This window comes from Nicotiana tabacum, chromosome 8 (genome assembly GCF_000715075.1).
Source record: "Nicotiana tabacum cultivar K326 chromosome 8, ASM71507v2, whole genome shotgun sequence".
Taxonomy (NCBI): Eukaryota; Viridiplantae; Streptophyta; class Magnoliopsida; order Solanales; family Solanaceae; genus Nicotiana; species Nicotiana tabacum.
This window is the reverse complement of record NC_134087.1, coordinates 51349080-51373910: the sequence shown is the minus strand read 5'-3', so window position 1 is coordinate 51373910 and position 24831 is coordinate 51349080. Positions and strand designations below refer to the sequence as shown.

At 39.8% G+C, this 24831-nt stretch overlaps 1 long non-coding RNA gene across 1 annotated transcript; it reads right to left on the bottom strand.

Moving 5' to 3' along the window:
- Positions 1-3371: 3371 nt before the first annotated feature.
- Positions 3372-24185, bottom strand: LOC142162701 (uncharacterized). Its single transcript, XR_012693982.1, has 2 exons — positions 23463-24185; positions 3372-6451 (listed from the first exon to the last, which is right to left on the bottom strand). It is a non-coding gene; the product is annotated as an uncharacterized LOC142162701 (long non-coding RNA).
- Positions 24186-24831: the final 646 nt, after the last annotated feature.

Here is a 24831-nt window from a genome sequence, read left to right as displayed (position 1 = left end):
TTAGTCGTTGGGACCTTTTAATATGTGGCCCGAAGGCTTGCATAGTTAATTATTTTGGATACGATCTCCAAATCGGGTTACTATTCGAGCTCATTTTATTCCTCATGATGTCAATTTTCAAACTGGCGACAATGGCTCTTATGTTATTTTGGTCGTAGATACCTTTCTGTGTGCGGCCCGTAGGCTCATTTTGCTGGCGACAATGGCTCTTACGGTGTTTTCCTCGTGGGCTATTTGTAGGCTTTGTTTTCCGCTCGTTAAGGTCTTTTGAAATAGTTTTGCCTGACCCATCGTCGGTTCTAGAAGAACCTCAATTTCAAGTCGTTATCGGCGATGTTTCGAGCACCTCAAAAGGTTCATAGCTCGTAGGCTGAGTAGGTCGAAGCATTGTGATTTGGAGTTGACATGGTCGAAGCTCGTTTTGCCTGTTGAGGGAAGCCTATTTTAACGGGTTCTTTCCGAAGTATATTCGGAGTAGTGGCCTGCGATTTTTGTGTAGCGACGGTTGGGTGTCCCCGAGTCGCGTTAGTTTGGTTGTATCAGTCATTTTGACCATAGTCATATGTGTTTGGCCGGAACCATTTTTGATCCCGAATGATAGTTCAGGTGTCTACACCGAGGGTATACCCCTTCGGGACTCTTACAAATGCGGCGTATAACCTGAACTTCGGGATTTTCATGCCTGTTGAGGTCTTACAATTTATCATGCCAATTGAGGTCTTACAGTTTTTGTAATGTAGAATAGATCTGGTTACGCCGAGTCTTCCCTCTAGGGGTCTTACAGTTTCGTGTTTTCCAGCGCATGGCGATTGGCGATGAATGATAGTCTCCGAGTCATCGAATTTGTTTAAGCATAAAGACCACTTTTCGTGAGCTCGGAGTTGCCTTGTGGGGGCTTTATGAGCTCGTAGTTTCGACCCTGGGGTCGTGCGGGTGTTGAATTGCTGACGCTAAGTCTCCGAGTATCTCGGGACGCGTTTAGTAGAGAGGCCCCTGTCGGGGCTATTCTTGAGATTTCCTTGTTTGGAGAATAAGATGTTGAAAAAATATCCTTTTATTGCTTGGTGTAGACATACATTATTTCATTGTCGTGAGCTCGGCTTGTGCGGACTCGACTTCTCGGACCATTTGGTCCAGTACATAATTCCTTATAGAGACTTAGTCTGCCGTTTCCCGTTCCTCTCGAGGGGACGGTGCCCTTAGAAGAAGATCACCCCTCGTCGTTGGACTGTAGAAGAAGGCCAGCGACCTTATTGGATCCTCCTCTAGGGGTACGCTGCTCTGCTAATAATCTTGCTGACAAGGCCCTCTTCGGGGCGGAATTCCGATTGAGGGGAAAGAGCGCAGTGGGCCATTTTTTAGAGCCTAGGGATCTCCGGGTAGAGTTAAAACTTTTGAATATCCTAGCCAGTTGTCTTCATATAGGTTAGTGAAAAAATAACAAGGGAGTAAAGCAGTTCTTCCTCCCCGCGAGATGTTTAGGCGACCTTTTGAGATTTGGTATGTTCCTACTCTTTCGAGGTGTGAGTCCCGATGCCCCCCCCCCCCCCCGCTGTGTCTTATCAAGCTTGGCAGAAGATGTGGTTTACTTACCCTTTGATCCTTCCGAGGGTGGGGGCATTAATGCCGGCAACGCGCCAGATGGTCAAGAATTTCCTCTTGTCGCATATCATTCTCTGTCGACTTATCTTAGTCTTGCCCTTTGCGAGGGGTGTCATGCTTTTGGCGAAATGGGGCCGACGATGTCTCCGGGTGGTGTGCCAGCGTTCGCCTAATAAGACGTCCGTGCTTTGCACCTTATCCGGTGGTACAAAGCTCGACATCCCGGCCCGAGCTCAGATGGGCCGTATCAAGAGAATGGTCTTTATGGTGATTTGTCATTTGGAATTTGCCAGGGATTCAGGAGCGGGAGAGATTTGGTCAGTTAGTTCGGACCGCCCCACTGACTTTGGTCCGACATCGTTGTTGTATGTGACCGAACCACCTGAATTCACAACACATGTTTTATATAAGATAAATCAAATGAGGGAGAGGGTTACCAATGCGTCAGTGTGACGCCGGGGTGGAGTCTCGTGTGCCCTTTCCCTTGGTTGTATGGGTGTCTACCAAAATATTTCCCTGGGCCCGCTTTGCCCTGACGGTGAACATTTTCACTTCCCCTGTTATGAGTCCTCGGAGGGTGTCGCCGCCCCTTCACTGTCGTGGTAATATGTCATGGCTTGTTCACTTCATCCTTCCCGGTTGCCTTCCTTCCTTAGGGCTGGACTCGAGCCTAACCACTCGATGGTACTCGGCGGTAATTTTTATTGAATAACATGGTTGTCGTCTCTCTGAGATGGTGGCCATTTTTGACCCCATGAACGCGCGTGCCCTGCGGTTCCCGCACCAGGTTGTTGTTCCTTTGAAAGGGTCTTGGTCGAATAGTCCTGAGTCATTCAGTGTCCCTGGTTTCGCTTATGATGATCATGTTATTTGGTATAGCAATGTTGAAACCATTCTCTGCTGGGTGGGGTTCCTCTGCTGGTTGTTCCTCGTCAGATTTGGTTCCTCTGAATGTTCCTCGAGGATGTTGCCCTCGAACTATTTCCCTACCATTGCGAGGTAGGTTGCATCTTGTGGCGTTCCTCCCATTTGCGGTGCATGGATGGTACCTCCATCTGTTTGGCATTAGTTTCTTTGTTGGGAGCCTGCTTGGGTATACCGGGCCCGTAGAGGCTTCGGGACGATTGTACATGGCCCTAATTCGTGGCAGGTGTCGGGTACGGGCACATGGCCAGCTCTTAGTTGGGTATTAGACTAAGCGTCATTTGAAAAGACCTGGAGTCATCGGGCATGTTTCATTTAAACTTCGGGCGAAGGCATGGGTTGTCCAGTCATCCAAAACCGGGAGCGATCTCATTCGTCCTATCAGGGAGTGAGAAGCGACTTCTTGTGATGTTTCATTCTCTCTTTGTTCATCCCCAGGTGTACTAGGCTCTTCCGTTACTACTTCGATGGCATCGGTGTTTGCTCCTGCGCAGGGATCTACTGATATGGTAAGCGAGTTTGTGAGGTCAGGCGCTAGGCTGCAGCACCACATCATAGTTCCATTTAAGAGTGTTTCCCCAAACTTCTTCGACGGGACGGACTCAAACTCATCATTTTGAAGGTCGTTGTCTTTTTCCGCACATGTGTAAGCGGTGGTGAACTCGTCAGAATCCGAGGACCTATTGCACCTTGGGAGTTCCGGCGTTCCGAACTATCACGACCCAAACTGGAGGGCCATGACTAGCACCCGACCATACTTGCCGAGCACCAACGTACATTTCATCTAACCTTCATTATTATCTTTTAGGGCTGACGAGATCAATATAAATGGTAGACCTGGATCATGGACAACCAGCAATAAAATATGATGGCATGAACATACATAGCAGGGGATGACCAGACAATCAAGAAACTACATATAAGGTATGAGCTACCACGCTACCATGAAAGACTATATAACAAAAACCAGCCGACAAGGCATACCAAACTATACATGAGTCGACACTTGTCTATGAGCCTCTAAATGAACATAAGTGCTGCAACATAGCTGGAACAGGGCCCCGACATAGACATAATGTCTATAACAAAAATGCATACCAAGACCAAGGCAAGTCCGGAGAAGGGATCTCGCCAATCACCGCTGAACTGGACAGCTTACTGTGGTGGGGGAGCTGCACCTGCCTGTCTATCAGGACCTGCAGCACGACATGCAGCGTCCACAAATAAAAGGACGTCAGTACGAATAAAGTACTGAGTATGTAAGGCAGGGAACCATAAATACGATCAGTAATGTAAGCAAGGATAGAGAATATACAACCTGTAACATCTTAGTACCTCTGAGGGCTACTGACATGAAATGCATGATACATATGTATAAATACATAAACCTTTAAAACATTCGCCTCTGTGGGCATCATCATCATCATATCATACCCGGCCATAATAGGCTCGGTAAAAAATGTACCCGGCCATCATTATACTCGGTAGAATAGTACCTGGCCACGTGGAGCTCGGTAAAACCCAACTGATCAGTGGTTGCATAATAGGTGCCATACGCGGCCAACTATAGTGTGGCTCGGTAGAGTAAAATAGATACATATATATAATGCATGCTCGACTCATGGAATCACATTCTAAACCTTTCGGAGTGACGTAAGGTCGGTATCCTCTATACACGTTATTAGGACTAACTCTGCACTATGAACCTTATAAGAATCAGGAAGTACCAACAACATTGATAACATAAGAGTAAGAGAAGCAACATTAACATCAATCGTTCCATAAGAGGGAAAATAATGTAAGTACTACTAGCTTCTAAGAGTAAAGTATCTTGGAAGCTCATTCATTACATTATGTATAATCGGAGTCGTGCAAAAGAAGAAAAAGGATAGCCTCGCATACCTTGTATATACTGCCCAAATCTCAAGCTATGCAATTGCCAAAACTCCTTAGTATACAATAAGGGAAACGATATTATCATTATCATTAAGGCGTCATAACTATTATGTATCGGCCACAACCTATTTTACGATGAAACGGACAACACCTCCCCTATATATATGACTTCACACCATTCAAAACAATCACCAAAAAGCCCAAACAACATCAATAATAAACATATTGAGCCTCCTAAGATAGTCCACGCACAGCCTAATCACTCCATACCTACGACGACCACCGTAGTCATGTCAAACGACCCGGAAATGTTACGAATAACTATCATACCACAACCCTACATATATATGGTATTTCTCCACACCCTTCCTCCTCCAAAACTCCACAAAACAGTAGTAAAATACGCAGCCCAACAGCAACGCAAAACAGTCCACAAAACAATAACATTACTACCAAGCCTTTCGATATATATTTCACAAGTTCTAGCTTCAATGGCTTAGCCGCAACTTGGATAATCTTAAATACATATATAGTAAGAGTTTCATTACCTTTATACAGAAATAAAAACTCCAATTTGACCTTAAAGTTCCATGAAATATCCCTCCAATGCTGCCACAACAACAAAAAAGCGAAACTAGCGATCAATTAGTGTTTTTCGGCACTAGAATCACTTTAGAAAGCTTGAAATTACCTAGGATTGATATTAAGAACATGAGGGAGTATTTATAGAACATAAACCCTTTAAAACAACCTCCCACACGAGCTGGAACGACACAAAAATGAGCAACAACATGAAGAACAAGAGACTTACTAGCGCCACGAAATTCCCGACACTTGATTTGTGTTGTTTGCCCCTTTTGGGTCTTGAATCTTGAGAGAACCTTGATATGATGTTCCTAGGGTTCTAAGTTCTGAAAATAGTGAGAAGAAATGACTTAAAACGGGTTGGAGGCATCCTATATAGGTCCAAATATCTTAAACCGCCTTAGTGGGCCCCATAGAGAGGTGCTTGGCACGGTCTCGCGAAAATGCGAATATCTCTCTACTCCTAGATCGTATCGATAAACGGTTTAATGAGTTGGAAACTAGACTCATAGATATTTAATTTTGTTGGTAGATCACCCCGTAATTCCTTGTAAATTAGGAGAAAAGATTAGAAACATTTGACCTAATGTTTAAGTAAAATTATGAACCTAAGTTGCGACAACTTTAGTCGTCTTTTGTTTCATAACTCGTTTGACTTCAAGACTTATGATACGGATATTATATGATTAAAATACCTTAATACATGACCTCTTGAGTGTATTAAGCACCGCTAGATTTACCTAAAAATACGAGTTACAACATTCTTGATTCATTTAACTTCTAATACTTGTTAATCACCCTTATACACTCTTGTATCACTTAATACCAATAGGATTGACTTATTATCATCTCAAAGATAATTCCTTCTTGGATTTATGTTAACTAATATATGGCATGAACTAACACATGTGGATATGGGTTGTAACACGGACTTTCGTGAAGCGGGTTCCGGGACCGCTTCGATGGGAGATAACTGTTGCACGAACCTCCATGAACCTGACTCGATTCTCTTGTCCTCCAGCGCCGTCGTTGTGGGGGGGTCTATTATCGATTTGTTGTCTCTTGATCTTTTGGGTAATCGTTCGGCGCAGGGAGCCGTTTCCTGCGCTACTGTGTTGGGGATCCCCGGATGGCTCTACAATTTAGCGATAGCCAACTGTTGTGCCTGCAATATTTCAAAAATGTCATGAAGACTAACTTCCTGTGTTTCCCAAGCCAGGGTTTGTTGGGCTTCCTGTTGGTCGATATGCTAAATGCTCCCATCGGTGTGAGAAGTTTCGTTGACTTGTTGTGCATACTGTGAGTCCGCGTTTGCTAGAATCGGTCCCGTCGCATTATCGGGATTCTGTAGTGGTGCTCCGGCAGCTTGGACATCCATTCCATATTCCCCATGATTTTCGAGGTTGTCGTTCTCGAGTCCGTTTACCGAGCCAGACATTTTTACCTGAAATCAAAGGATCTTAGACAAGAAAAAGTGTGAAAGATAATGTGTGTTTGTGCAATGAAACTAGCAAGAAAATAATCACTATTATTTTTAGCCCCACGGTGGGTGCCAAACTATTTACCATGAAAATGGTAACAATAATTAAATTTGTAAATGTGATTCTAAAAATACGTGATCTATTCCCGAGCTAGTTGTTAGAGCAGTTGATGCTAGTAATAAGGAGTTTAATGACAAAATGCAAGCTAAAACAAGATAGTAGTCGAACCGAGGGGCCTGCTGTCCGGGTATAGGTCTGGTCGATGGGGGACCTCGAGGTCGACGTCAGGGTCGAGCTCGAGCTATCGGGGATAGTTGGGGATGGGATAACAGTTGAGGATATAATCAAACAAGTCTCTTCATGGCCAATACTAAGCAATACGATGAAGAACTAGTAAGAAAGCAACGAATATTAAGGCGATTTCGGGCCAGTGAGAACGAACAAGTTAGAAAGAAAAGAGAGAGAGAGAAATATTATTGCACTTGTGGAGAAAATGGATCAACATCATTCTGTTACAAGGTAGTGTGAGTCCCCTTTATATAGGAGGGGAACTCAGCTACAAGCATATGGGCATTAATTACAAAGTATGGAGATGGGATGGATTGACGTGACGCCTCAGCATAGGCTCTAGAGAGGCCGGCCTTATCAGGCTTAGTCATATCCCTTGAGAGCTTCCCCTTTTGTCCTAGCTTCGATCCTCATCTTCTCTGAGTCGGGCCTCGACGAGCCCCGAGGTTGGGAACTTGGTCGTGGCTTCCCGCCCTTGGGGTCTCGAAGCATTCTTCCGAAATGACTTGACAACGAGAAATCAAGTCCTCTGATTTTTCCACGTACACTATACTGTGTACAAGAGCTGATCAAGAGGTTCATGAAGATAGAATTCAAACATGTTCCAAGGATTCAAAGTGAGTTCACAGATGCATTGTCCTCTTTATCTTACATGATGCAATACCTAGACAAGAATTTCACCGATCCTATCCCAATAGGAATTAAGCAGTCAGCTTATTATGCTCATGTTGGAAAAGAAAGTGATGGAAATCCATGGTACAATGACATCAAAGAATACTTGGCAAAAGGAGAGTATCCGGAGCACGCAACTCATACTCAGAAACACACACTCTGGAGGTTAGCCAACCACTTCTTTCAAAGAGAAGGAATTCTGTTTAGAAAGACTCCTGACCTGGGGTTACTATGATATGTTGATGCCAAGGAAGCATCCAGATTGCTCGAGCAAATATAAGCCAGAACTTGTACATGAATGGCTTTGTATTAGCCAAGAAAATATTAAGAGCAGGATATTTCTAGATGATTGTGGAAACAGACTGCATCAAGTATGTCCAGCAGTGTCACCAATGCCAGATACATGTTGATATGATAAGAGTGTCACACAATACACTCAATGCAACAAGTTCACCTTGGCCTTTCTCCGCTTGGGGCATGGATGTCATCTGTCCAATCGAACCCGCTACTTCAAATAGGCATAGATTCATTCTAGTGGCCATAGACTATTTCACAAAATGTGTTGAAGCCGCATCTTACAAAGCTGTAACTAAGAAGGTCATTATAGATTTTGTTCTGGATAACATTGTTTGTCGGATCGGAGTTCCAGAGTCAATCATCACTGACAACATCGCCAATCTTAACAATGATCCGATGAAGGCTATGTGTGAGACCTTCAAAATCAAGCATAAGAATTCCATAGCATATAGGCCACAAATGAATGGAGCTGTAGAAGTTGCCAATAAGAACATCAAGAAGATATTGAGGAAAATGGTATATAATTACAAACAATGGCATGAGAAGCTGCCATTTTCTTTTCTTGGGTATCTTACCATGGTTCGCACATCAACTAGGGCAACTCCCTACTTATTGGTTTACGGTACTGAAGCGGTTATCCCTGCTGAAGTAGAAATCCCTTGTCTAAGAATCATACAAGAACTCGAGCTCAGCGATGCTGAGTGGGTACAAAGCTGCTTTGAATAGCTTTCCCTCATTGATGGGAAGGGAATGAATGCAGTAAGTCACGGTCAACTCTACCAGAACAGAATGGCAACAGCTTTTAACAAAAATGTCAGGCCAAGGCAATTCACACTAGGGCAGTTGGTACGGGAATGAATCTTCCCATTTTATGATAAAGCCAAGGGAAAGTTTTCACCCAACTAGCAAGGCCCCTACAAGGTTCACCGAGTACTAACAGGCGGAGCACGCATACTTGCCGAAATGGACGGAGAGGTTTGGCCAAAACCTATTAACTCAGACGCTCTTAAGAGATACTATGTTTAGGATTGTTTACATTTCTTTAATTGATGTAATTAAACTATGCTTGACCTGATTCCCATTTAAGAGGGGATACGTAGGCAGCCCTGTGTGTTTGGTCACATCCTAAAAAAATCTTCATTTTTTCCATGATCAAAAACTAGGGCAAGATTGCAAGTTCAACCTAACTTTATTATATGTGGAACAACCAAAAGTACTGTCAAAAGTATGCATTTAAACTGGGGTAGAATTTTGAGGGGACTCTCAAAATTCTAAGGCAAGGATGTCGCAATGTCTCTAAAATGTGTCACGGTCACCGGTTCGTCTAAATTATTAAATATCGCATACTACCACATTTCAAATAACTATATTTATCAAGCGCATGCATTATTTTCAAAAACTTTGTTTCTATGACAGCCAGATGTTTTTTAGGGTAACTCAAACAGGATCTCAAGACAATAGCAGAGGCAAAGCAAGAAGACAAAAGCACAAACCAACATTCCCCCACCGAACTCACAATTTTTCTTTGGATGCAGGCACAATAAAGACAATGATATCCGCAGATACATCAAGTCACCGCCTTCAAGACAACAAATTATCCAGCTAAGGAATACTTTACTTTCTCCCGGTCACTCATCTTTTTCTTGCATGAGGCTAAGCATTGCCTCCTTCTTTGCATGAGACTAAGCATTTTCTCCCTTATCTGCATAAGAATAAGCATTGTCTCCTATTCTTCCATGAGGCTAAGCATTGTCTCCCTAATTGCATAAGGCTAAGCAATGCCTTTGCTTGCATCGAGACTAAGCATTGTCTCCTATTCCTACATGAGTCTAAGCATTGCCTCCCTAATTGCATAAGGCTAAGCACTGGCTTTACTTGTATCGAGACTAAGCATTGTCTCATATTCTTGCATGAGGCTAAGAATTGCCTCCCTAATTGCATAAGGCTAAGCACTGTCTTTCCTTGTATCTAGACTAAGCATTGTCTCCTATTCCTACATAAGGCTAAGCATTGCCTCCCTAATTGCATAAGGCTAAGCACTGCCTTTCTTTGCATCGAGACTAAGCATTGTCTCTTATTCCTGCATGAGGCTAAGTATTGCCTCCATAATTTTATAAGGCTAAGCACTGCCTTTATTTGCATCGAGACTAAGCATTGTCTCTTATTCCTGCATGAGGCTAAGCATTGCTCCCTAATTGAATAAGGCCGAGCACTGCCTTTCCTTGCGTTAAGATTAAGCATTGTCTCCTCTTTTGCATGAGGCTAAGCACTGCCTCCCTTCTGGTATGAGGCTAAGTACTGCCTTCTTATTTGCATTGCCCTCCCCCCTTCCAGCATGAGACTAAGCATTGTCTCCTCTTCTTGCATGAGGTTAAGTATTGCCTACCTTATTTGCATGAGGCTAAGCACTGTCTCCCTTATTTGCATGAGACTAAACAAAGTCTCATCTTCTTGCATGAGGCTAAGCATTGCCTCCTTTATTTACATGAGACTAATCATTGCCTCCCCTTCTTGTATGAGGCTAAGCACTGCCTCCTTAATTGTTTGAGGCTAAGCATTGCCTTGTCCTTGCATAAGATCAAATACTATCTCTATTATGCTATCAAAGATCTAGCACTATCCTCTGTTCACCTAGGGCTAAGCACTGCCCTCATCTTACACAAAACTAAGCCTTGTCATGTCCCATCTCGCATATGACCAAGCATCATATCTTTGCATTTCATAGGATAAAATATCGCCATTTTGTCCGAAGGTGTCATAGTCCGAAGGTATCATCCTCATAGCCGGGAGACACTATTCCATGGTTTGAGGATCTCTCAAAATTGCACATCTTTATTCAAAGGCATCATAGTCCAGAGGCACTATTCTCATGTCCTGCGAATCTCTTATCATACACCTCATGGCCTAGGACATCATGGTCTAAGGATATCATCCTCACCGTCCAAAGACAACCTTTATGGTCCAAGGGAAATTTGCATCATGTTTAAATTTTCTTAATAACCCTTATATATTTGCATGCATCGTATTTTAAGTTTTTTAGGTAATCCAGGTAGTAACCGTTCTACAAACAGAAGCAATCCTCACTCCGGTTTCCTTTCACAACATTGACATCCTGCAATTGTTTCAAACATAACCGACCACCATCAATTACTCGTGTTTCACTCTATGACCGTTTGGATATTTGCTCAGTAATATATCCATAACGTTTCAGATTCACAAGCATGACTCCGCATAAATTCATCCAATACTATCCTACCCAAAAGAACCCTCCCCGAAACATGCGAACATTTCTCTAACAACTCCATCGGTTTCGTTCACTGTTGGATCCAGAACTACACATGGCATGATTCTAGTAACACCAGGGATATGTAGGCACCTCAAGAACCAGGGTTCGGCCTCCATTTTTCAAATCACATCATTCCTCATTCTATTCGGCCAAAATTTCCCATCCTTCTCTTTACCCAATAACTCTTTCATCATTCTCGGGTAAAGAGGGGCAACTATTAATACCCAATTTTGCCCTCATATTTTTTCAAATAAAATATATACTTTCAAAACATCATTTTGCGTCATTATCTAGTTTACAGATATATACAAGTATATTTTTAGAATTTCCTATAATTTTTAGAGCTTTAAAACTAATTTTCTTACATTTAAATTACATAAATATTTAGTAATTATCCTTTTAAATTCTTTGTGATGACTTAGTCATTCAAGATTACTATTTTGCATTCCTATATATGTTTCAAAATAGTTTCACTTTATTTCATATAATTATATTTGTATTTTTAAGCTATTTACCTAATTTTGCAATAATAGTCTATATTCATACACAAATGCTCCTTATTCATATTATTTGTGTCAAAATAGTATTTTATATTTTTATAATACCAAATCATTATTTTAAATCGTTTTAGTGCATAAAAATGTTTTTTATTTATTTACTAATCATTTATATAAATTATTTTGATAAATTATGTGTATTTAAAAGGGTGGCCCAAACTTTGAGCCAATTTTAGGACCAAAATGGCCCATCACCTTAGCCAAATAGACCCCAAGCCCAAACCAGGTGACCCTTATATAATACCCGGTCGGTACCCGTTTTTATGACCCGCCTTGTTCATTTTCGAATCCAAACCGTTGTTCTCTCAAGATCAACGACCCTCGTTCACTCTCCTTCTTTAATTAACCAAACCTGCCCAAACCCTATTATTTTCTCTTAACCTGCTGCCCCTAAATCCTTTCTACTCTCTCTTCTTCTTTGAGAAACCCTAGCTACTGTATCTCTCAACCTGTCCAAATCCGGCTCTAAAATGGACTCAATCATTGATTAACTTACCTAATTGGTCACCTCTCACTACTGATCGTCCATTTGTGGTGTTACTTAGGTGCTTGCCTAAGGTTTGCAAGTGATATATTCTGAGATCGGACTAAAGTGTTTTGAACCTTTGATTTTGAGCATTATTTCGTCTATATACACTCGGTGCCATGCTATGTGAGTCTGATTTAGTGAGATCTCTGTCAATTTGTGTTCTCCTTCTTGAATTAGAATTTACCCGATTACTCTCCTAAACTGATTCTGAATCGATTTTGCATGTTTTCATTCTTTATTATAGGTTTGCTTTATATTGTTTTCTTGTTTGTTCGTCCAATTTTACTGCTATATAAACCCCTCCCCAATCCCTTTTAGGACAGACCTTAATCGCTAGATTTTCACTAAAAACTTTTGAGTTATCACTTTACTGTTCTCTTGTTCTACACCTTGGTTCTTGGCCGGCTGAAAGCCAAGGCCACTAACATTCGATTATTCGACCTTTTTTTGTTGCGAGCATTGCCCGGGGTTCCTTTGAAGCCCTTGGGAACTTTGACGCAGTAAGATTTTGGGTTCTTGTGGAATTTTATTCTTTAGCGTTGTCCATTTAACTGGTAAGTCACTTGACTTTTGCGATTTCGTTTTTATGTGTCTATGATTTGCATATATTATCACTTCGGAAATTCATGCTTAATGTGTTTTTGGGCTACTTTTGTGTGCAAATCTGTTAGATTTACACTTATTTAAATCTCTTTAGCATTTAATTTCACTTAATGTTGCCAGTTTTGAGACATGCTTATGCCTAATTTGAATAATTTGGGCTCTCTTAAGTCCGTTTAGCCAATGTGTTATGGGCTACTTCTGTGTGTGACCTTGTCAGCTTTACACTTGTTTGGACCTCTTTAGTATTTAATTTTACCTAAAGGCTATCAATTCTGTTATTTGAATGTGCTTCATCTAAAAAATTTGGGCCTTCTTTAGTTAATTAGTCTATTGGTCAATATCTGAATGACTACGCTTGCTATTTGACATGAGTTTACTTTCCCACTCTGTTCTGAATCTCTGTCTTGCATATGTAATGTGTTCTAATCTATGTTAAGGCCTTCTCAAGTATGATCTTCTTCCCTGATAGTGTATCTCACAACATATCCCTGTTTTACTTAGTCCTATATCCTTGGAAACTGTTTGAAACCTTTAGAATAGCCACCTTAGTTTGTGTTTCCATGCCATGTTTGACATTTTTCTGCTTCATGATAAAAGTCAACATGGTTGTCTTGTGATACTAGGATGCATACTTAGCATAATTTGGACCTTTTAGGTTTTACACTTGTTTAGTATTATGCACCTGTGTATGATCATCTTTGTTAATCCTGCAAACTTGTTTCTCCCTTAACTCTTTCAATATGTGACTGCCTATGTGTTATTTTGCTAAGTGTTGAACCTGCTTCTCAGTCTTGCTGAACCTGCTTCTAAGTCTTATGACCTGTTTGATTAGTTGCTCTATGTTCTCAACTTTGTTATGCCTACTTTAAGCTATAAGTGTATTTCCTCAACTTTTGTCCCTTAACCATTGTACACTTTTTCTCTCATTTGTTACTTATATTATTTTGAACCTATCATTCTTGGCCGGCTGAAAGCCAAGGCCACCAAGACTCATACTACTAACCCCACTAGTATGAGCACTGCTCGGGGTCCATTTGAGACCCTTGTGAACTCTGACACACTAGGATTTAGGGTCTTTTAGCCACTCCCTCTACTACTAAGACCTGAACTATTCCTGACACTCAACTTTTTCTTCCTATGGTCTACTAAATATGTAAATTGGTTGGTCAATCTATGCTTGTGTGATCTGCCTTAAGTTCTTATATGGATTCTGGGTTGTGCTGATGAATACGGTTCCTGGGTATGCTACGTGAGAGTTGTTAAAGGCCCAGGTAATGCTGAGTGTTTCTTTTTGGGGATGTTATGGGCCAATTGTCATTATTTGTATAATATTTGTAATCATATTCATTACTGGGCCTGTAATAAGTTTCTAATGAACAATTGGGGTGTTAGTAAAAATGGGGAATGGGTAGATTCTGATATTTGCATGCAAGGGTAGAAAACATGCCCATAAAATTCAATGATTTACTTGCTATATATGTCATTCAATATCTATGTGCACTGTAGAAATAATGTCATTAGGAGAAGCACATGCTCACACTACTCGTCTACTAGCAAAACATGAGTTCAAATGCTTCAATCATTCCTACTGGTATGTGTTACTATAAAACCTGCCTATAGGAAACAAATATCACTGAAATTTCTTTAAATTCGCACAACTGCCGCATATCCACCAGAAATCATGCCTATAGGATTTTAATTACTCCATTTGCTATTGTGTCATTCTGTTCATCTGGAAAATATGCCTATAGGAGCTAAAAATAATAAAGCTGGTTCCAATCGCCAATTGTTAGAGATCCTGCCTATTGGGTATCACTACTTGCTCCAAATTGTAAATTTTGAACTTCTCAAACATTGTTTACTGCTTATTTATGTCACTGTCAGGAAGCATGAGTAATTCTGGGCTTTTCCCCAATAGATTTCACTGTCCTTTTACTGCGTAAATCACTTAGACGTAGCACCTATAGGTTTAATAACTTGAAACATGTAATTTTAATAATCAACATGTAACAACTATGTAATCTTGTCTATGAGCAGCGCTTGGCATCTAAAACTACCTATAAGTTTTAATTCAAAGTCACATAGAAATCATGTCCATAGGGCTTAAGGTTCTTAATTCTAAAACTGCCTAACCTGAAAACCTGTTTCGCGTGCATTTATTGCTTAAGTGTGGAGGCTAACTTAAGCCCTTAGCTGCCCATATTTGAAGGCCAATGTGTTTTTGTATGTTGCCTAGTTTTAACATTTTTGAGCAGCCTAGGAATGGTTGAGAACTACCCAAATAGAGGTCCAATGCCTCCTGGATCATAAGTATGGGACCGGTAGTGCACGCATTGAGCACGACTTAGAATTGAATTAGAACGCTTCTAGGTAAACAAATTTAACCTAATAATTGGGTAGCAGGAGATGATAGTCTGTGCCCACTGAATAATATGAGTGTGTATGGTTGAGACCAAGGAGCTCAATTTTGAAGTCTTAAATTGGGCTATGAGTCCGAGTCTGGGCGACTCGAAGTAGGGATCGGACCCGGCTGAAGGTACACACCTCGAGGAAGCAAATCGAAGGCCTGGCATGACCTACATCGAGGATAGTACATTCTCAAGGGCAATCAAGAAAGAGCAGAAATTTCCCAAGGACACGTGGATCGGGGTATAAATTAAAGGATAAGATTTGTACGAAATAGTACAGGTCCGTACTAGGTTGTTATACACATGTACCAATATAATTCCTTACCTCAATTAGGGATGTACTACATTGGGTTTTTCTCCTCCTATATAAAGGGGACCACAATCATTTGTATCTCACACTATTCACTGCAATAGAATATTCTACTCTGCTTTTTTGGTTTAACGTGCTCAACAAGTGTTCTTCAGCTTTATTGCCTTTACTCTATTATTCATACTTTATTGTTCTTAGTTGACCTCGAGGCCCCCAAGAAAGTAAAGATCGAGGTCCTTATTGTTGTAGCAACACTCGTTTGGTTCATCAATTATTCTTATTTAAACTTGATATTACTTTTATATTCACTAGTATTAGAATAAATTATATATCTTTAGAACCATAAATTACATTTAATTGTTACCCCCATTTTTCGAGGTAAACAGTTTGGCACCCACCGTGGGGCTAAATATTATAGTGATTGTTTTAGTACTAGTTTTCTGATAACACATGTTATTCTTTATAATTCGTCTTGTCAAAGATTCTTTGGTTTCAGGATTAAACATGTTTGGCACACATAATGCACCTATTCACGAGGATGAAGGTCTTGGAGAAAACAACGGTATAGGGGTCTGTGTACCACTCATAAACCCTGAGGGAGTGCCAAATGTGGAGCCAGTTGATATCAGTTCGCACAATGCTCTGAACACGGGCGCAGGCACAGACCCCTCAAGGAACGCACATAGGGAAGGCCGAGCATGGGGCCAGGAAACACGAGAGATGGAAGAAGGAGGAGTCATCCTCTAAGTGATATTTGAAATGCTGCAAGCCTAGCAAGTTTCCATCACTCAACTTCAGAGTCAGAATAGAACTCCTAACACTGTCGAACCAGTAAGCGCCCAGCATAAGCCAGAGCTAGAAAGGCCCAACGAAAGCGGCTCTGGGACTGACCCCACAATCATGAAAATGCTCAAGGAACTGACTAAAAGAATCGAGTGAGGAGAAAAGAAGATAGAAGACAATGATAAAAAAGTAGAAACATATAACTCCAGGGTAGACCAAATACCGGGAGAACTTGGAGTTTTGAAATGTCTAGATGCCAAGAAATTCATACAAAAACTTTTCCCCCCAAGTGTGGCTCCGATGTCCATTCCCAAGAAATTTCGGATGCATAGTATACCAAAATACAACGGAACAACTAACCTTAACCAATATATCACTTCCTACACTTGTGGAATCGAAGGGAATGACTTGAATGACGATGAAATCCAATCAGTATTATTGAAAAGGTTTGGGAAAACACTGTCAAAATGAGATATGATATGGTATCACAACTTAGCTCCTAACTCAATAGATTCATTTACTATATTGGCGGACGCCTTCGTGAAAGCACATGCCGAGGCTATAAAGTTGACCACGAGAAAATTGGACGTCTTCAAAATAAAACAAAGGGATGACGAGATGCTAAGGGAGTTCGTGTCCCGATTTCAGATGAAAAGGATGGAATTACCACTAGTCTCCGATGACTGGGTAGTTTAGGCATTTATGCAAGGTTTGAATGAACGAAGCTCGATTGCATCTCGACATCTGAAGCAGAACTTGATTGAATATCCTACTGTGACATGGTCGGATGTGCACAATCATTATCAGTCAAAAATTAGGGTGGAGGACGGCCAGTTGGGAGCCTTCTCTAGCTCAATTCATCCTAATAGATTTGCAACCAAGCCCCCGAGGGACGCAGACCGAGGATCAAGATCCAGCAAGGAAAGATATCAACCGTACGTCGAAGATAGAAGTAAAGTTTCAAAGCCTAATACACCTCGGAATGATCAAAGAGTAGATCGAGGCCAAAATGCTCGAGGGCTCATGAGAAAAATCGGGTTCGACAAGCGTTCGGGACCGATAGAGGCACCCAAATTGTTAGAAAATAGCTATAGCGTCGGCGCCTCGGGTATTGTCTCAGCCATTGGCAAAGTTAAAGATACTAGATTGCTCAACCCCATACAGACCGACCCTTCTTAGAGGAATGCCAACTTAATATGTAAGTATCATGGTACTCACGGGCATAGGACCGAGGATTGTAGGTAGCTTAGGGAGGAGGTAGCCCGATTGTTCAACGAAAGGTATCTTCATAAATTTCTCAATGACCAGGCTAAGAACCATTTCCGAGAAAGAGATGCGAACAGGAAGAATGAACCTGAAGAAACTCAACAAGTCATTCACATGATCATCAGTGGAGTCGACGTCCCACATGGACCTATATTCAAACGTACCAAAGTATCCATCACGAAAGGGAAATGGACTCGAAGCTATGTGCCTGAGGATGCCCTATAGTTCTGTGACAAGGAAGCGGAGGGCGTATCCCAACCTCACAACGACGCCCTGGTAATCTCTATCCTTTTAAATTAAGTTCAGATTAAACGTGTTTTAGTGGATCCAGGTAGCTCTAAAAACATAATCAAATCGAGGATCGTGAAACAACTCGTCCTGCAAAATTGGATTGTACTTGCATCCCGGGTGTTGAATGGTTTCAACATGGCAAGTGAAACAACAAAGGGAGAAATTATTTTGCTAGTAAACATAGTCGGGACCATACAAGACACCGGGTTCCATATCATCGAAGGTGGCATGAGGTATAACGCACTCCTCGGAAGGCCATGGATACACAACAAAAGGGCAGTACCGTCGACCCTCCATCAGATGATGAAATTCCCAACAAAGGAAGGAGTGAAAGTAGTCTACGTAGAACAACATGCTGCAAAAGAGATATTTGCAATCGAGGAAGTGGTGCCGATTCCGGAACCCTTGACCTCGGAGAAATCGAGCCCCTCCAAGTCCAGACGGAAGCAGGATAAACAGGTAACCGAAGGTGAAGAAGGGAACTCCCTAGCTCCTCGAACCTTCGTTGTCCCCGAGAAGCCAGATGCTACCAAGTTAACCGCTCAACAGAAAGGTACACTTGGGAACGGGATTAACCCCCGAACTTAGGAGAAGACTGATTTAGTTTATTATTGATGGTATAAATTGCATTGCTTGTCCCCGTTCAGATATGACAGGGATTCAGCCTTAAATCACCACACATGGACTGAGCAATAGTCCCACGTTTAAACCAATAAAACAAAAAGGGAGGGCCCCAGTTTGAAAAATTTCATATCACCATCCAATCAAGAGGATGTACGAAGAACATATAGGTAAAATAACAAAAACCTATATTGATGATATGACTGGTTAAGTCCCTATGCACAGAGGACCGTTTTAATTCATTTGCAGGAAATAGTCAACATTTCAGGGCGATGTGGCACGAAGCTCAACCTAGAGAAATGTGCTTTCGGAGTTGGCCTGAGTGAATTTCTTGGCCTCGTGGTGTCAAATCGAGGCATTAAAAATCATCCCTGACCAGGTCAAGGCTCTCGATGATACCATGATCACGAATAGCAAGGCCTCAGAGTCGTTGGTAAAGGATCTTACAAGTTAGTGAAGATAGGAACTTTCAAAGGCTCGCGATCTCGAAGACACCCCTTCTTACACGAAGTTCGCAGGCTTTAAATCATGCGTTGCACTCATTTTTCCTTGGCTCGGATTTTGTCCCAAATGGGTTTTACCGGCAAGGTTTTTAACGAGGCAAAACCTATATGCTACCTAAGGAACATTCAACAAAGTATTCAAGGCTTCTTTTCGATCAAACTCGAATATTGGGGGCATCACCCTCGGAGGTTATATCCTTGAAGAAAGCAATTGATGCCAAGGAGGGCCTCAATAGGGAATGCTGTAATGGGCCAAATAGTCAAAAGAACTTGTCAACATAGAATAGTCGAGCCCCCAATGGCAAAACATGTACGCATGTATCAATTATTTGAAGAAACATTTTTTATTGTATCAAAACACTTTGCGCCTCAATGAAGTCCCACTATCTTCACATTTAACGGCTCAAGGGCCGAAACCCTGAATGCACCCGAATACTCGGGGATTGTTATTGACTATCAACATACCGAGTTGTCGAACACTCGAACTTACAAGACCTCGAAGAGGCATCCCCTCATTATTAAGACCAAGTCCATCACCCTCGGGGACTAAAGGCTACGGCCATATAAAAGGCTACGGTCATATAAAAGACTATGGTCATATGAAAAGGCTACAGCCGAAAAAATGCACCTCGGAGACGTCCGACTTCTGGTATAAATTAAAGTCCTTAAACTATTAAAAAACCGGTTAAATCAGGCTACCCTCGGCAAAAGCAGAATATAAAGGGCTTCGATAAATTCAGCTCCCGAAAAATCTAAGGGCTCCGATAAATTAACCCTCGAATGATCTAAATGCCTCAATAACACTGGCCTTCGGAAAAACCTTCAGAGGTATCGATTATGCTTATGCAAACGAAATGACTAATAAGATTCTGATACGTCGAGATTTCGAAAAATCTAACGGGTGTCACACCTCCTTTTTACTACCCCCGAAAAGGGATATATGTGAGTTTTTTCCAATTTAAGTGACAATCGAAATGGGATTATTTATATTAAATTCAGAATCGCCACTTGGGATAATTTATGGTATCCCAAGTCACCGATTTAGAATCCTGAATCGAGGAGATTTGACTCTGTTTTACAGTCTACGAACACATAAATCCGGGTAAGGAATTCTGTTAACCCGGAAGAAGGTGTTAGGCATTCTCGGGTTCTGTGGTTTTAGCACGGTCGCTCAATTGTTGCTATTGGTCTAATTATCTGATTAATTACATATTTTAAACCCATTGTGCATCTTATTTCTTCTACCACTTTTAAAAAACCACGATTGTCATACAATTAATTATTTGATTACACATTGTGAATCATGTCACGGGAACCATACCCACGATCTACAACATGTTTATTTTATTAACAAGATTAAATTGTGACCGGGTAACATAAATGTACCCCCGAATTTTAGAAATTAAGCATCACAACTACGTCACAGGAACTGTACCCGTAGCTACGACAATTTATTTAATTAACGCGGCTAAAGCAAAACTACGAGAGTTTAAAACATTTTTCTACATTAGTTAAAATATCGATGTGAGGGCCATAGACTAGGTGATTGTATGGCACACCTAAATTTTATTAAAGGAAAAACATTCAACTAAGTGAACTACGGATATTCATATTTAAAAAAACTAATTTGAGGTTAAATATAACAACCACGCCATGGGAACCATACTCGTAATTGTGATGATTACCTAAAGCAAACTACGAATATTTATCAATATTTTCTACATTCGGGATTCAGTGTGAAGCCAACATATTAGGGAGGTGTATTGGGAAGGTGTAGGATTCGATACTAAAGGTTATTAAACTCATTTAAAGAGTCCGGAACCCCATTGTGGTTCTTTTGGACTCAAAAAACATAAATTGGCGGAAAAAAAAGATAACATTTTTATATATAGTGCCACAATACTTGGCGCTATACATTAACGTTAATTGTGCCGTTTATATATAACGCCAAGTATTATGGCACTATACTGAAAAAGCTGGCACGCACAGAAATAGCGCCATAATACCTGGCGCTATACATTAAGTTTTATATATAGCGCCTGGTATTTTGGCGCTATACTCCTTTTTCTGGAGTGACTGTCCGAAAAGTCATAAAGTGTCCATATAAGGTAAATTAATCAGTTCGGAAATATTTGGGATTCGGTATTAATTCCTGAACAGTTACGAATTCAAAGTTTTACGCTAAACATCATAAGAAGCTCTTACTCCTTTATTGTTTACATATTATTCTCATTTTTAATTATTTGCTTTCAATTCACAGAGATCTATTAATATGAAGTTTGAAATATACTTGCGGCCTAATTTTATAGATTTAATTATTTTAGTCTACTAATCAAATTTTAGATTAAACAGTATATTCATCATTTCTGTAAAAAAAGAATAACAAATATATTGCTTTAAATTAATTTCCAACCAAAATTTGATTTCATCTGGCTAGGATTGCTATAATGATTTTTTTAGGTGGTTATAATTCTTTCTTTCATGTTCTATTCACCATGCTTAAAAATTAACCATAGGGACGGATTCATGATTTAAGCTTTTCGGATGAAATCTTTAATATTTACAATATTAACCTTTAAAAAAAATTATAAGTTCATCTCTATTTTTCTACATTTTAATAGTTTTACACGTAAATTTATGCTTTTTATCGAAAATATTGAGTTAAGATAGATTCGACACCAAAACATTAAATCAACCATATGATGTCTATAAATGAAAAAAATCTACAACTCAGATGTTCTTACAAATTAATTAATGTATGATATATGTCTTCTTATTTTTTATTACTTAATCAAGATTACTTAATAGTATATATTTTACCTCAATTTTCATTTGATTTAGTATAAATATTGATTCATTTATGGTGGCTTGCAATTGTCAACTTCGCGTCCTTTGGTCGCAAAGGGCCATTTAATTTAGGCACCAATAACTTCAACCCAAAGCACGTCTACTTCAATATGTAGGTTGACAATTTATCCCAAATATTGAAGGAAGTTTGTTGTTAGCCATCAAGTTTGATTTTTAACTTGGCTTTAAAAAAAAAAATTAATAATAATAATAAGGTTTTGTGTTCTGATCATCCATTTCGTTCATTGCAAACTTCAGTTTAATGGAAGGAGTGGCAACAAAATAATGCACTCTTATCTCATTCAGTTTACGAGAATCTATTTTTTTTATCTGTTCTAAAAAAATAATTTATATCTAAATTTAGAAATAAATAAATATAAATTTTTAATTCTTCCCTCAATTAAAAACTTCAATAGTAATATAAATGTTCTGGCACATTTAATACCATTTTTAAAAAATAATTATAGCCACACAAATATTATGGCTTATTAAGGAACACAAATCTTTAAAATATTCATTTCTATCTTAAACTTTATACTCAGTCAAATATGTTATAACATAAATTGGAATAAAAGGAGTATCTATTTTTTAAGTATAATTTAATAATAACAATTTTATTTTAATATATTTAGTTACGAATATAATTACCAATCCGGTACATGAAAATATTATTCAAATTAATATTTGTATAGAATTTTGTAACATAAAAAATGTATCGCATTGTACATGAAATATTATTCAAATTAATATTTGTACATAATTTTGTAATGTAAAATTTGTGTCTCATTTACGTCATATTACATGAGTGCTTATTGTTATTTTTTTTCCTTTTACACAGAAGAACACTTTGTTGATCAAAAGACATAACATTGTAGGTCGTGGATGTAAATAATTTGAAATGTGGCGATACATTGTATCCTTTTTGTAAATGTTACAAAAAGAAATAAATTTATTTGGATAAATAGTTAAAAATAGGTAATACTAATGCATACCTGTCCTTGTATATCGAGTAGCACACTATAGTGGACCTCGTAATCTGCATCAAATGAGATGCTATCTAAAAGGATATAGCGCCAGGTGTATATCGAGTACCACACTATAGTGAACCTCGTAATCTGCGTCAAATGATATGCTATCTAAAAGGGTATAGCGTCAGGTATTATGGCGCTATACCTGAGCGTGTCAGCTTTTCTAGTATAGTGCCACAATACTTGGCGCTATATATTAACGGCACAGTTAACGTTAATGTATAGCGTCAAGTATTGTGGCACTATATATAAAAATGTCATCTTTTTTTCCGACCTATCTATGTATTTTGAGTCCAAAAGAAATACAATTGGGTTCTGAACCCTCATTTAAAGTAGACTAGCTATAGCTAGACCCAACTATGATTAGTAGAATTCATTATGTTATCACCCTAGACGAAAGACAACAAATTCCCTTATCGAAACAATTTCACCAAGAATTAATCCCAAGTCCAATCATCATTGTTTTAAAGTGAAAGCATATGACCCATTAATACTAAAGAATGAAGTAACGTTATCATGAAAAAGTCTATGTAAGAATGGCAGAATGCAAATAGAGTGACACTGAATAATAGGAACAATAATAAGAACCATCAGCCAATAATACGCAGGTGTTAAAAGAACAACAAGATAAAACACTGAGATGTGGAAATCTCTTAGTCAAAAATAGAATGTGGAGAAATCGTACCTTTAAACAGCTTGCTCGACAGTAACGCTTTCCAAAACAACTTACAGTTAATCGAGGGACAAGAAATTCGGCAATGGGAACTCGGCAATACAGGAAACAACAACAAATGTTAAACAAGAATCACGAACCGTACTCGAACGACGACTCAGACTTCGAAACCAGTATCACCTCAAATCGATGACGGCAGACTCGAAAATGGACAAAACTTTGGGGGCGATTTTGGAACATTTTCAGCTGAGTTTCAGTTCCGATTTTGGTGCTGGATTGGGTTGGTTTTAGAAGGAGAAAAGGGGGCTGCTTCTTGGAGAAGATGACCGCTGGATCTGGTCTTGGTTGTTCTTCTCTATGGTTTTTGTGTTAAAGAAAGATGATGAAGCTTAGGGTCTTTTGTCCAAAACTGAAGGAACGGTTGGTTCTATCCCTTAGGTCTAGGTTTTTCTTTGGTTGTCTTCATCGAGAAGAATGTGCTGGTCTTCAGGTTCTTTTGTTCAAAAATGGAGAATGTGATCGAGCCCTGGTATCTGAGCTGCCTGCTGTCGCGCCCCCTTTTTCCCTCTTTGCATCGGAAAATCAGGTTTATGATATTTTGGATATGGGATAACTCATTCCTTTTGGGAATTGAATTTGCATTTGAAGAGTCGTCACCTAATGATTTAAGGTGCATTAGGACACCTATAAGGTTCATTTCTAAGTTTGTTTGATAACCAGAGATAGGGTAAGGGCTTGAAATTATCCTAAGGGGAAGGTGTTAGGCATCCTTCAGGATCCACTAGTGTGGTTCCCGACCAAACAGTTTTTGTGAATTTTGTACAAGTAGCAGATAGACAAATATAGGCTCAAATAGTAGGGGATTAAAGTTTGAACACATAAGAGTTTAAAAAAAATTATTAAAAGGCGAATTTTGAAAAGGAGTTGCAGTTCTACAAATACTTGAGAATATAAAAAGGAGGGGAGTCCCAGGTTTATTTATAATATGAATCACATAAATGCGATACCCGGTATGACACTCCTCAAAAGAGGGGATACACATGGTATTAGCGCAGCGATCGTCATATCCATATCTACCCTTCCCACCCCGTTAAGATATTAAAGCGTGGATTGGTCTCGACCTCTATTGAATGCTATTACCCATCCCATTCCTATCAGTCCCGGAGGGATTTAGGACTATTATTCCTATAAGAGGGAGGATTTTAGGCTAACTCTTGGTTTTTAAAGGTAAAAAGACTAAGGCGACATACAAAACATGTAGGACAGTATATTAGGGAAAACATATAAACAACTAAGAGGCTCATATATACCTCCTCAAATAAAGCACATAAATAGCATGACTTAAACACATTTAGGGTCAGAATTTAAAGGTACTAAAGCA